The sequence below is a fragment of the Poecilia mexicana genome, unplaced genomic scaffold, assembly GCF_051168715.1.
Source record: "Poecilia mexicana isolate PSO_F unplaced genomic scaffold, ASM5116871v1 scaffold_22, whole genome shotgun sequence".
Lineage (NCBI taxonomy): Eukaryota > Metazoa > Chordata > Actinopteri > Cyprinodontiformes > Poeciliidae > Poecilia > Poecilia mexicana.
In genome coordinates this window covers 24,506,228-24,519,837 of record NW_028263391.1, presented here as the reverse complement: position 1 = coordinate 24,519,837, position 13,610 = coordinate 24,506,228, and positions in this window count along the sequence as shown.

Sequence of the window (13,610 nt, the reverse complement as noted above, 5' to 3'; positions counted from 1 at the left end):
ATGCCAGATTTTAAGCTAGCATTGTCTTTTTTACTTATATTTAAACTTAAATTCAGACAAACTTTATAGAAAGTGTCTGTAAACATAAAATTTCGAGCTCTGGCTCAAATTTGTAGTGGCATTTAGGTCTGGACTTTGACTAGGCCATTTTAACACAGCTTTTTGTATATGTCTGGAGGGTTAGTAAGCTAAGCATATAGGTTGAACTAAATATTGAGTTTGGAGCTAAATATTTAGCCTTAATCTTAGCTCCACACTAAATATTTAGGTTGGAAGTTGATGTTTTGGTAAGCTAAATATTCAGCTTGAAGTTAAATGTTTGCCTTCAAACTAAATGTTTAGCTATTGAGCTAAATATTTAGTGTGGAGTTAAATATTTAGGCAATGATCTATGTGTTCAAACTAAATATTTAGGTCGAAACTTAATGTTTATCTAGTAAACTAAATATTTAGCTTCAGCCTAAACGTTTAGCTAGTAAATGTAAATTGAAACAGCATGCTCAGTTTTAGCTGCAGCTTTTATTTAGTTGATGAACTAAATATTTTGAATATTTAAATATTTAGTTTGAAACTTTGACATTTATACATGTTGACAATATGAACCTCCATTCTTCTCTCTTGTGAACAGCTAAATAACCCAAATTGTTCGTGTTAGTTTCTGACCGTCTAACTTTATTAGCAGAAGAGACGCTTCAGTTTCTGTTTGATCGGCTCTTTTGCAGAAACTAAATCTGCAAGCCGGAGACAGAAACTACTTTCCTTCAGCTGCTGCTGCATCTCTGCAATGTAATTATATGAAATGGCTTTAAACCTGCTGTGTTTCATATTGCCACCAGCCTCTCCTTATGATAAGCTCCAGCAGTTAGTCTCAGCCAACAGGTTAATGCGGCCATTTGCTTTAATATCAGCAGAATGAATCAACCTTTAAAGGCTGTTAGTGTTATTAAAATGGGCCCACGGGACGCGCTGTGTGTTTCCTGAGTCAGTGTACGTGCTGCAGTTAGGTCTAGATTATTGGGACTTATTGAAGTAACAAGCTAATGGAATTAAGGTGCTGGATTTCATGCGCCGTTGCCAAGATTCGGCATTAAAAGGATGTGTGCTGAATAAATAGTGCTTTAAGTAGATGAGATTCCGACACGAGAGAGTTTCGCCTGTCAGAGCGGCATTGTTTACCCGACGCGACGCTGCTGCAAACGGAGACACGGAGTCAGGCTGGATTTCAACTTCTTCTCAACTAAATTACAGACGATGCACAGGAGGGGGAAAAGAGGAGCACAATTCAGCTGGAAAACTGAAAAAATGTTCACATTAATGTCAAAAAAATTCCAGAAAAACCTCGGATATTCCAGAGTTTGAAAAGTTTTTTTTTTTTTTTACATTTTAAAAAAAAATCTCCGTAATTTTCAGATTAATATCAGAAATTGTCTAGAAAAACATGGAAATTTCTGAGCTACAAATGTTGAAAATTTGCTTGAAAAAACATTAAAATTTAGAGATTAATATTAGAAATTGCCTAGAAAAAACTAGATAATTTCAATGTTTCAAAATTAAAAAAAATGTGAGAGAGTAACTCAGAAATTTTGAGATTAACCTCAGAAATTTACAAGAAAAAACTTGGAAATTTCAGTTTGAAAAATTAAAAATTTGCGAGAAAAATAAAACTGAATATTTGAGTTTAATCTCAGGAAATTTTATACAAAAAAGGTGGAAATTTCTGAGCTTAAAAAAGTCAAATATTTGCAAGAAATGTTTTTAGAAAACACTTCAAAATTTTTATTTGAAAACTCAAAAATTTGATAGAAAATACATTAAAAGAATTTAGTCTCAGAAATTTTCTAGAAAAAACGTAGAAACTTTTGAGTTTCAAAAGTCAAAAATTTTCAGCTGGAAAATTAAAACAATTTTGTTTTTTTTGTTTTTTTTCCTGGCAAATTCTCAGTTTTAGTCTCAAAATTTATGATTTCTTTTTTAAAAATTTCTGAGATTATTCTCAAAATCTCCAGAGTTTTTTGGTGGACATTTTTGACTTTTGGTGTTCATAAATTTCCACAATTTTTTTATTTTTTATTTTATATTTGCAGGGATTAATCTCAAAGCTTCTGAGTTTCTTGTTGAAAACTTACTTTTATTTTCTTCCTGCCTGGCTGTAACACAGCGTCGTAGAAAAGAAAGTTTCCTTTTAGAAAGTAAGCAGAAACCTAAAGACAGCATCAGTGGCGCTTCCATATTTGCCAGCTAATTACTTTGTGAAAAGAGGAATCAAAATGAAATCCAAATATTTACCAAAATAAACTCGTTTTGTTTCATTTCTCCGTCAGCGGTGCCAGAACAGAGTCGTCTCCATTACAGATAATTCATGTGATGTTTGTGTTTGTGTTGCTGGATTAGCTGGGAGGCGTTGCTGTTGGCCCGCGCTGTAAAACGCTCTCATCTGTATTTTAATGGACCAAGAAGCAGTGGGAGGAAGTGGCTCCGTGCCACGACTCGCTCTGAAAGAGACGACCGAACGTCGCAGGTAATCTGTCTGTGAGAGGGTTTCATCCGCATAAAAGGAATTAGTGGAAAACATTTAAAAAGCAGCTTTCACTGCGTGTCTCTCTGTGTGTGTGTGTGTGTGTGTGTGTGTGTGTGTGTGTGTGTGTGTGTGTGTGTGTGTGTGTGTGTGTGTGTGTGTGTGTGTGTGTGTGTGTGTGTGTGTGTGTGTGTGTGTGTGGAGCCATATTTGATCACCCATAATTGGAGTTTCTCTGCAGAGTATTTCTATGAGAATGTGGCTTCAAAAACAGATAAAATGAATTAAGCCAGTAGATTTCATCATCAAAACACAAGAGAAACGTACAGAAGTATTCAAGCACATCACTTCTTTTCTCCGTTTCAGCTTATTTACATTTTTTGTTACTAAAAATGGAGAAAATGGAGAGGTAATGATCGGTTTCATCATTTTCCACAAATAAAAGCCCTAAAAATTACCATGGACTCATATTCATCCCCTTTTCCTCTGACACCCTGAAAATAAAAAACAACCACAAGCCACCTAGTTAGTAAACTTCATGTCATTACACATAAAAACAAACATCTGAAAAGTGTGGACTGTAAGTATATTTATCCCACCTGAGAAATTAGCTGTGATTTTGCTTATTTTGTAGCATTTTATGACAGTTTCAGGCTTTTTACCAGACAAATTTACAGAATATGCAGGTAATAGTTTATTATGTGACTTAAATCCATTAATCTCTTTTGGAGCTCAAAATTTTTCTTTTTTTCTGGAAAATTTCTGAGATTTTTCTCCAAATTTTCTGAGATTTTTGGTGGAAATTTACTCCTCCTTTTCTTTCTACCTATAACAAATCTAATTCACAGGAATCTGCTGCTATTGCGTTTTGCCTTATTTAAAGATATTTGCACCAAAATCGAGGCAAAAAACAAGCATTTGATGTGAATACACGCTAAAGTTTCTCCCTGCAGTTTCTCTGCTTTTCCACTGTGAGGATCAGTCGAGGTAAGGTCCATACTTTGACGAGGCCACTAATTAATTAAGTTTTTCACACTATAATTCATTAAAAACATCTTCCTACCACTTCCTGTTATCTTCTTCGTGGTTTCCGTCAGTAGTAACATCCGGTTGGTGGTCATGTGATTCATGTGGTGTGAAAAAAGTATTTCCATTGCAGTTTTGTGAAATAAACCAATTTTTGAAATAATTGTTTACATTCAGCAGATTTATTTTCAAAATGTCAAACTGTGTGATTCTGTTGCCGATGGAAATGCAGAAGCTGTGTCTCTGGCTGGAAGTCAAGCTCTTCTTTATCTGTCCTGAATTTAGCTCCATATTTCAACCCTCCATAGTTTTCCTTCGTAGTTTTTGCAGCAGCTGATGTTTGAGAAACTGAAAGCGGCGCAGAGCCTGCAGATGGCAGGGCGCTGCTAACGGAGCTCGTCTTTTATCAGCAGCAGTGTTGACATTGGGATGGCACCTAATTAGGTTAGGCCCAGCGCAGCGTGCATGGCTAACTAGGCTGGCCTGGGCCTGCGGCTGCACGCATCCCAAGGTGACTGCAACAGTGATACCTCTGACTGCTAATGTTCTCTCCTCTAAAAATATTACAACCATAACTAGTACAAATCATGTCACTTAGATTTACTGGACTATTAGAGGGATAAAAGCTGTAAATTGTCGTTTATTCGTGTGTGTTTGGGTTGATCTAACACTTTTTTTGGGACTGTGGGAGGAAACTGGTTTGCATGCAGAAAAGCCACGGATGCTCTGCAGAAAGTTCTGCACAGATGAGAGGCGTATCTTCGGCTCTCCTGTTGGGTGAACGCATTAAAGCTGCAGCATGAAAGTTAAGTTGTTGGTTACACTGTAAAAAGTTAATTCACTGATCTGAAAATGCTGCTGTGACAAAACAGTGAAAATTTCACAGAAACCCCCCCTGATTGGACAAATAATTAAAATGTATTTTTTAAATGACCACTGCTAACATATTAGAACATTACTTTACTAAAGTTAGCATGAAAATGAAACCAGCTGATAATTGAGCACATAAATAATGAGCAATTTTAGCTGCTTTCTTGGTTTTCTATACTTTTATGTTGTGGAAGGAACTTCTGCTATTCCACTGACTTTTTATTTATCGCTTTAGTGTTTTTTGCTTTAGCTTAGCACACTTAGCTTAGTTTTTCTGGATGAACTCTGAAGCACTCATACTTGCCTGTTTTGTAAACTTTCAGTTGAATAAAGTTCAACATCTGTGTTTAACATTTGGTTAAACACAGATGTTTAACCAAATTCCTAACTTGAAGAATTCTGTTAGGAATTTTTTGTTAGCGCCTTAGCATTAGCTTCAGCTAAATACTGTGCTGGTATTGTGCTTTGGTGTTAACAGGCCTAATATTAATGATTAGCGTTTTAGTGTTAGCACAACACGTAGCAGCAGGAACGAATAATAATCGATTTTATCCGTTTTGTTGGCTTTCTGTAACTTAATTTCTTGTTCTTGATTAATTTTATTCCTTTTGCCGCATTAAGAATATGAACTGATACATATTTAGTATTTTATTGTAGACACAGCATCAGAAAACGGAGAATAAAGACACAAACTGAAAATTACAGCAGGTCAAAGATAACTCCGGCAGTTTTCGGCCTCATTTCATGTGATTTGTTGACCTCTGGCGTCTCTCCTCACATAACGATCAGCAGACTCAGATGTTTGACTCGTGTAATTAAAGCGTCACATTTGTAATAAAGCCTTCAGTGTGGTTGTTCGGCTCTGAAAGAGGCTCTGTTTGGGTCGCAGTCCTTTTACTTCCTGCAAGACGTTTGTCACTTCATCTGTGAGGAATCCCCTCCTCTGATCCTGTTTCTGCTTTAAGGCTCATCGAATGCGATGGTCAAGCTGGAAAGAGGAAGTGAGCTGAAAAAGAGGAAGTGACTTCAGGGAGTATCCAGCCTTCCTCTTGACATATGACACTGATAAAAAATAAAATAATCATTGCTATTTAAACACAACTGTCTTCAGGTTCACTCAGATCTTCTTGGCTTCTTCAGGTTACTTCAGATCAGGGGTGCACAAACTTTTACAATTTTAATGTAATTTGTTTTTTGCCTTCTCAACAATAAGCTACACATGTAACATTTTAACAAAACTAAGAAATTCATTTTTTATAGATTAATGTTGAGCCAAAACCTCTGAAGGATTTTTTGCAAAATTTTGAGACTATAAAATTTTTTAAAAATTATAAAAAAATTTTGTCTTTTCTCTATAGCAGAGTATTTGTGCCATATGAAAAATAAAATAAAATTACGGGAATAAAATCAAAATATTACAAGAAAAAGGTCTTAATATTACAACGTTTTTCTCCTATGACTTTTTTCATGTATTATTTCAGGTTTTTTCTAGTATTGCTTTGACTGTATTATCATTTTATTTATTTTATTTAACATTTCTTGTTATTTTTGCCCTGGTTAAAAGTAAAATAATCACTTTGCTGATGGGACAAATTTGTCCCATCCCTGTGTTGCCGGCGGGACACAAACGGCCCCTGAGCCGTACTTTGGACATCCCTGCATTGCATTAGCAAATGAGATAATTCAGCAGGACTGCGAGTGGACAGAGCGAGAAGAGAGAGGCAGAAAGAGGAGGAAGAGGAGGAGGATGAAGAGGAGTGGGGGGTGTCCGGTCATGCTGAAGCATCTGAGGGAGAGAAGAGGGGAAAGCGGCGCTCTGCACGGTGCCCAAGCTTCATTACCATGTGAATCTGAGAGGAGCGATGTGGAGAGGGAGCGGCGGGCCGGCCAGGGCCCAGCAGTGGGCCGGATCCATATGGTGCTGCCGGCGCTGGAATGAATAGTGAATGGAGCGGCTGGGCTGCTGGAATCTGCCTCCAAGCCTTTGTGAACAGGATGACCAAAGACAAGAGGGAGCTCTGCAGATGGCCCGCGCTATAAATAGGTAGCTAGTCTATCTCTGAGCTGTCACTCCACTGGACGGCACTGAACCCAGAAAATAAAGGCCTGAGCGACTCCATTGGCACCAGAACGGGGGACTAGAACCGACCGACCCGACCCATCTTCAGGGATTCGTACTGGTGCTGGGAATCTTTTACAATCTCATGATTTGATTCAAAGTCAATCAGTCCTGGAAACGTTCTTCCGGTGATAGAAGGACGACTTTGTAACCGACTTTATGTGTCTCTGAAGGTTCAGGTCAGGTTTTAGCCTCATCTCTAGGTTCTGTAATAACTTAGATCCTCTTTAGGTCCAAAGATAATAACTTCAGTATTAATAACTCACAAAAATCCAAAATCAATCAGTCAAGTTTATTTGTAGAGCACTTTTCAGCAACAAGGCAGATCAATGTGCTCTATTTTATAAAAACTAAAAACCCCCAAAACATCAAAAAAGACAACACACAGTAAAGATTACATTTTGCCAAGAGTCATCGCTGCACGTCAAATTGTTGGTCAATGTTTCATTTATTGTTGTTCAAAAGCAACTCTAAACAGGTGGGCTTTCAATTATTCATAATGATTTCTGCTTTAATCTATTGGTGCACTGCAAAAGTCTAGTTTCCAAATATCCTGGTACACTTGAAATAAGATAAAACTAATTTACAACTTTTCAGAAAGTACATAAGTTTTTTTAAGTAAATAATTCCTTAAAAATGGAGTAGGTAACGTTTATAAAACATATATATTTTACATATTTGTGACAGTTTATGAATCTGTGAAAAAATCGATTTCCTCTTCCGTCTCCCAGAAACTACCAATCAGAGCCAGGGGGCGGGGCTTAGCGCTAGCTCTGTGTGACGCTGCAGCTAGCAAAGCCCACAGACAGGCGGTCGGAAAATCCTGTCATGAATGCTAGGCTAGCTAGAGTAGCCGCCGATGACGTCGGATAAGCGGCTTTCCTGTAACGGAAAGTTGTTTCTTCGCCATTAGCATATTGCCTTCATCAAAGGTAGGGCTGGTTGAATCTCTTTTCTCTTTCATTTTTGCAGTTTTTTTCTCGTTTCTTGTACTTTCCTTCAAGGAACATCTGCTGCGTGGTGACGTCAGGACGCATTGTGGAGTAACAAAATGGAAACCCACAACACATTTTCCGCCTTCGATTTCCAAATTATTTTCTAGAAAATTCTTGAGATGAACCTAAAAATCTCTTGAGTTTTTTGTCGGAAATTTACTCTTCCAGTTCTTGTATCCATCTACAATTGCCCTAATACGCTGTCGTACATTTTAAATCTATTCTGAATCGTAATAATTATGTGGCACACCCTCCTGTAATCATTTGCATCATGACGACTTAATGTTGCATCATACAACTTTTATGTTTGTAACACCACAGATGATTGACTTTGATTCAAAGTCAATCAGTCCTGGAAACGTTCTTCCGCTGATAGAAGGACGACTTTGTAACAGACTTTATGTGTCTCTGAAGGTTCAGGTCAGGTTTTAGCCTCATCTCTAGGTTCTGTAATAACCTAACCAATAAGCAATAAATCAATCATTGCTTATTGTGGATACTATATGCAAACAAACTCTTGCATGATTTATTGTCTTTCTCTTTTCTTTCTTTTTCTACCAAAGATGAAAGTCTTGAATCTGGTGCTTTGGTCTCAACTAGCACTCCCCAGACTTCATGATTAATTTTATTTATTGTTCCTGTTGTTTTATTTATTTTGTGTATGTAAAATGTCTCCCAGTTCCAGTGTTGAAGTGTCATTGTTATTTAAAGTTTATTGATCTTTAAAAACGTGTTCTTGTCATTATATTACATGAAAATTGTCTCAAAACAAGAATATTAACGTTTATCGCAAAACGTCTGAGACAAAATGTGTTATTGTGACAGGTCTAAGCACCAGCATTACGAGCTGTTTGTTCGGGCTGAAAAGAAGCAGAGTGATGATGTCACGCGGCGGCGGCGGCCATGATGGCGGCCGGTGCATCACATCATGGGCTGACCCTGTGATGTCGCCTGCGGTGAGCACCTGGCTGCTTTCACCACCAGAGAACCATTACATGTCAGAGGGGTGTTTAGAGCGCTCCGTCATTACACACAGAAGCACCGCCACACACACACACACACACACACACACACACTCAGCGCCAGCAGCTGGTATGAAACTCCAACTGGACAAAACAATGAAACTTGGAACACCGCAGCCTGTTGGATAGTAGAGGAAAACCTGGCGAATTTGGAGCGAGCCGCGTCTGTCTGCCTGCCTGTCTCACCCTCACCGCGGCTTTTATGCAACACCGGCCTCTTGTTCTGACTGATGCCTCCTACTCTGTGTGGTCCAGACGTAACTCATCCAGGCAACCCGCTCGGCTCTGTTTACCATCGTGCTACACACACACACACACACGTCATCTATTGCGCTGTCTCTGCAGGTCTGCTTCTGGGTTTCTCTGCTCCTAACAATTATCTGTGGTGTTAGCTCAAAGATCAGGCACCTCAAAGTCTGGGTCTGTCGTGGATGAAGGGCGCGCTGGCTCGGAGTCGTGTTTACAGGATCCTGGGGGTAAAGTGTGTGAGACGCTGGAGCAGAAGGCTAGCTTAAAGTGTGCTACAGTCAGCAACACTTTAAAAGGAAGGCTTGTGTTGCTCTTCCCGCTACAGGATCCCGTCCAGTGTCTGCACACATGCGCAGAGGCGTGCGCACGCAGCGAGCCAGATGGACAGCAGTGCTAAGGCTTAGTTTAATGACAAAAGGACCCTCAATCTGGACGTGGATTTATCACTCACTTTAAAGTCCATCTGCGAGAAGTTTGGACTGAAAACACGACTGCTTAGTGTCTGTGCCTCTCCCTGCTCGCTCAAAAAAAAAAAACTTTCCCACACTGCGAGCAACTAGCATCTGCAGCAAATCTCCAGGACAGAAGCGTCCAAACTTTTCACCACGTTTTCCAAGTTCAATCGGGCCACAGCTTGATTTCTTTGTTTGCTTTTAAAGGGGCAGTATCATGTAAAATTGACTTTAATGTTTTTCCATCGTCAAAAACATTCCTGAGGTGTTGCTTTGGTTCTTTCATGCATGTTTGAGAAGCCCTTTAATCTCCATGGCAACCATTCAACTGTGCAAAACTGTGGATGTAGCCCCGCCTTCAAGATGCAGCTCCTCCCCCACTCTGCTCCTTCAGACTAGCCAGCAGCAATTAGCAAACACCTGGTGTAGCTGCTGAGATCATCAGATGAGCTGCTTCTCAGAGCAGTGCTGGTGGAAACGTTGTTAAAGGGTTAATAGAGGAGCCATGTTGGGATGACTTCCTGAAGGCAGAGATTTTAAAGACACATTGTCCCAATTTCAAGGTGTTAAATTACAAAGTAAAATTTCTTTAGTAAAATTTGATGTATGTAGCAACTGAAGGTAACATAGTTAAATGAGAGTGCTATAAAATAGCAGTAGCCTGGAAAACATAATATTCCCTCTTTAAATTAAAACAGAACGTCACTCAGAGTTCTGTCCCTTTAAATGTCAGAAATTTTGCTTGACGATAAATTGTTACAGAAATTTTTTCGATAAATAATAATATTGTAATTTTAGACCACTTTCTAGTATTACTATATATATATATATATATATATATATATATATATATATATATATATATATATATTATATAATAGCTTATTTTTATCTCAAAGATCAAAAAAGTTCTAATTTCTAAAGAACATTTAACACCTGAACTGGAAAATATTTTAAATAAATTGATGATGAAGTCTCATAATCAAAATGATCTTTTAAAAAAGTGTGAAATATTTGCAACGTTTCAACAATATTAAAGGGGAGCATCTCTTTAAAAACTGTTGACCAAATGAAAATTGTTGAGCTAATTTTAATATCACAGGATTAATTGATTTATTGCTTATTGTGACAGACCTAGTGACTTTGACTTTGTAATTTAACACCTTGAAACTGGACCTCTGTCTCTTTAAGGAACATCTGCTCTTTCTTCAGGAAGTCATCACAGCATGTCTTCTCTATTATTAATCCTTTAACAACGAGCTCAGCAGATCTTCCATCATTGCTAATTGCTTCCGGCTAGTCTGAAGGAACTGAGAGGTGGAGTCACTTGAATTAAGAAGAAGTTGTGGTTTAAATGTTTTCCGTTAAAATAGAAAACCTTTTCAAAAAACCAACACAGCATTATGCATAGTTGTTTGATTTTTACACAGATGTAAAGTGTTTAGCTTAATTTTTATAGTACATGGCAAGTTAGCTAGCTTAAATCTGTCATTAGCTTGCAATGCTATCTTTTGTATATTTAAGAAAATCAATGACGAAACAAACTTTTCAACACTAAGAAGATATAATCCAAGTGTAAATATGGTTTATGAGGGTAATTTAACTTCAGCTGGGAAAATACATCATGGTTTTTGTGTTAGTCAGCAGTAGCACGGGCAGAACCTAAGAAAATATCACACCTCTTTAATTTTTTTCAGATTTTGTTTAAGTTTGATAACATAATTTGTGATGGTTTATTGCATTAAATCTGTTTACATGACAGTGAAGTTTGTGGTGGTAACATGCAGAGCCAGAAAGCTGAGCTTCCTCCCCCCTAAAAGCCTGAAAAAGAACAGGAAAACTCCTTCCTCCCATCCTTTGTGTCGGGTCTTACCTTTCAGAAGCGTTCCCAGTAGAACCCCTTTGTCTGTTTAAATTCCAGCAAGACTGATGATGAAGGTGGTACAAAACAGAGACACACATGCTTGCATGACTTATCCAACCAAACACTCTAACACGCCGCTGTGAAAATGAAGAATACAGTGTTTAACCTCTGGAGCCGGATTCTTGTTTTGGTGCGTGGCAACAGCCAGTATCCATCACAGCACGGCTGAGTCGTGTCAGGATTCTTTAAGTGCAAACTCCTGGTCCAGATTGGGACTTTATCAGGACCCATGTCATTACAGTGTGCTCTGTTATCATTATGTTACAGGAGATACTGGGTATTTAGAGTAAGCTAATGCTAAAGAGCTATACTGAAACTGCAATTTAAGTATAGCTGTGAAATCTAATATTAAAGCATTAGCTGAGGCTAATGCTGAAGTGCTAAACCAAGATGGGATTCAGTGGAAGCTAATGCTAAAGTGCTTTAGTGAAATTGTTAGTGGAAGCTAATTCTAAAACACTATGCCAAAAGAGTATTTAGGGGAGGTTATTGCTAAAGTGCTAAACCAACATGGTATTTTAGTGGATTCTAGTGCTAAAGTGCTATGTCAACATTGTATTTAGTGTACACTAATGCTAATTTGCTATCCAAAATGGCATCTAGTGGAAGCTAACGCTAAAGCACTAGATTACAATGGTATGTGTATATTGTAGTGCAGTGCAAAAGTGCCATATGAACACTGCATTTAGTGGAGGCTAATGCTAATGCTATTTGTAGTAGTAAATTAACGCTTTAGTATTTATCCAGAAATTTAATTTAGTGGAAGCAAATGCTAATGAGCTATGGCAACATGGTTTTTAGTGTAAGCTAATGCTAACGTGCTATGGTAGCATGATATTTAGAAAATTTTAATGCTGAAGAATTTACTATTGAAATATCAGTATTTAGTGCTTTCAACACTATACTCAACCCAGATGTTAATCATGAAGTAAAATTTACAAAATAGCTAAGTAAATTAGCTCTTTAGAATTGATCAAGAAAATTAATTTAGCGGATGCTAATGCTAGAAAATTGAACTTGGATGAACTTTATATATTCAACTGAAATTTACAAAACAGTTAAGTAAATTAGCGCTTTACCCAGATTTATCTGGGGAAGCTAAATGAGCTAATCGTTTTAAAAGTTAGCAAAAAAGCTAACATAAAAAAGAGCTCTTGGCGTGGTAGCGGCAGTGCTGCCACCACCGGTGCGACGTCGCCCTGCTGTGACCTCCTGCCTCGGTTTGAAGTCGCCTCTCTGGTTCTGTATATCTACTTAAAACTCCCAGCTGGCCGGGGTGTGACTCAGCTCACCTCCGTGCTGTTCAGGCTTTAGCTTGGTGACGGACTTAGCAGGTTTAGACCAAAACAAACAGGAGACCACTGAAGAGGGAGGGCGGATGAAGGAGTGCAGAACAGGACAGATGGGGCGGGGATCAGGGCCTTCGTCCCTCCGCCGCTCATCTTCCCGTCCTGCTGCAGGTCTTTATGCGCCTACATAACCATGGCTACCAAAGTTTTCTGTTTGCCTCTATTGTAGCGCTTTTTAGAAAATTATTTTCCACTCTTGTGGCATAAAAGATTCTTCCCAGCAGAGCTCAATCTGGCAACCTGCCGTTCCCATGACCCCCTCCCTCCTCTTCCTCACCATCGACACATGCAGGCAGAAAGCAGCAGAAATTGACAGACAGTGAGACAGAAGTTGTTTTTGTCTTTTCCTTTTTCTCCCTCTCTTCCGCATATGGTCATCCGTTCTGCCTGCCTGTCTGCCTGCCTGTCTGTCTGTCTGTCTGTCTGTCTGTCTGTCTGTCTGTCTGTCTGTCTGTCTGTCATTACAGTAAATCAGAGGGCTCTTCGGCTTTATCCGAGCGTCCTTCTGGCTGCGACGGCTGCAGCAGATGTTGGAGCTTGGGACAAAATGGATTTCCCCCCGCCGAGAGCAGCTTTTCTTGCCCTCCTTAATGGAGGCTCCTTGAAATGCTAATGCCCCACCATTAGTATAGTGGTGGTCTGGCATAGCGACGGTGGGAAAAGGGGGAAAGCCGCGATCAGCGCTGAAACGGACGACGGCGTGTTCGGGCCATTGTACATAGAAAACAAAAAGGAGGAGGACATTCCTGCGAAAAACTCAGCAATGTTCTGGAAAAACTTCAACACTTCTGAGTTTGAAAAGTCAAATATTTGCAGGAAAATACTCAGAAATTTAAGAAATAATCTTAGAAGTTAGCTAGAAAAACAAACTCAAACTTTTTTACATCAATTTCCGAAATTTTTTAGAAACACTTGAAAAATGTTGAGCTCCAAAAGTCGAAAATTTGTGAGAAAAAATTCAGAAATTTTCAAGAAAAAACTTTGAAAAACTTGGAAATTTCTGTTTGAAAAGTGGTAAATTTGCAAGAAAAATCTCTAAAATTCTGAAGATTTTGCAAGAAAAACAATACAATTTCTGAGATTCAAAAC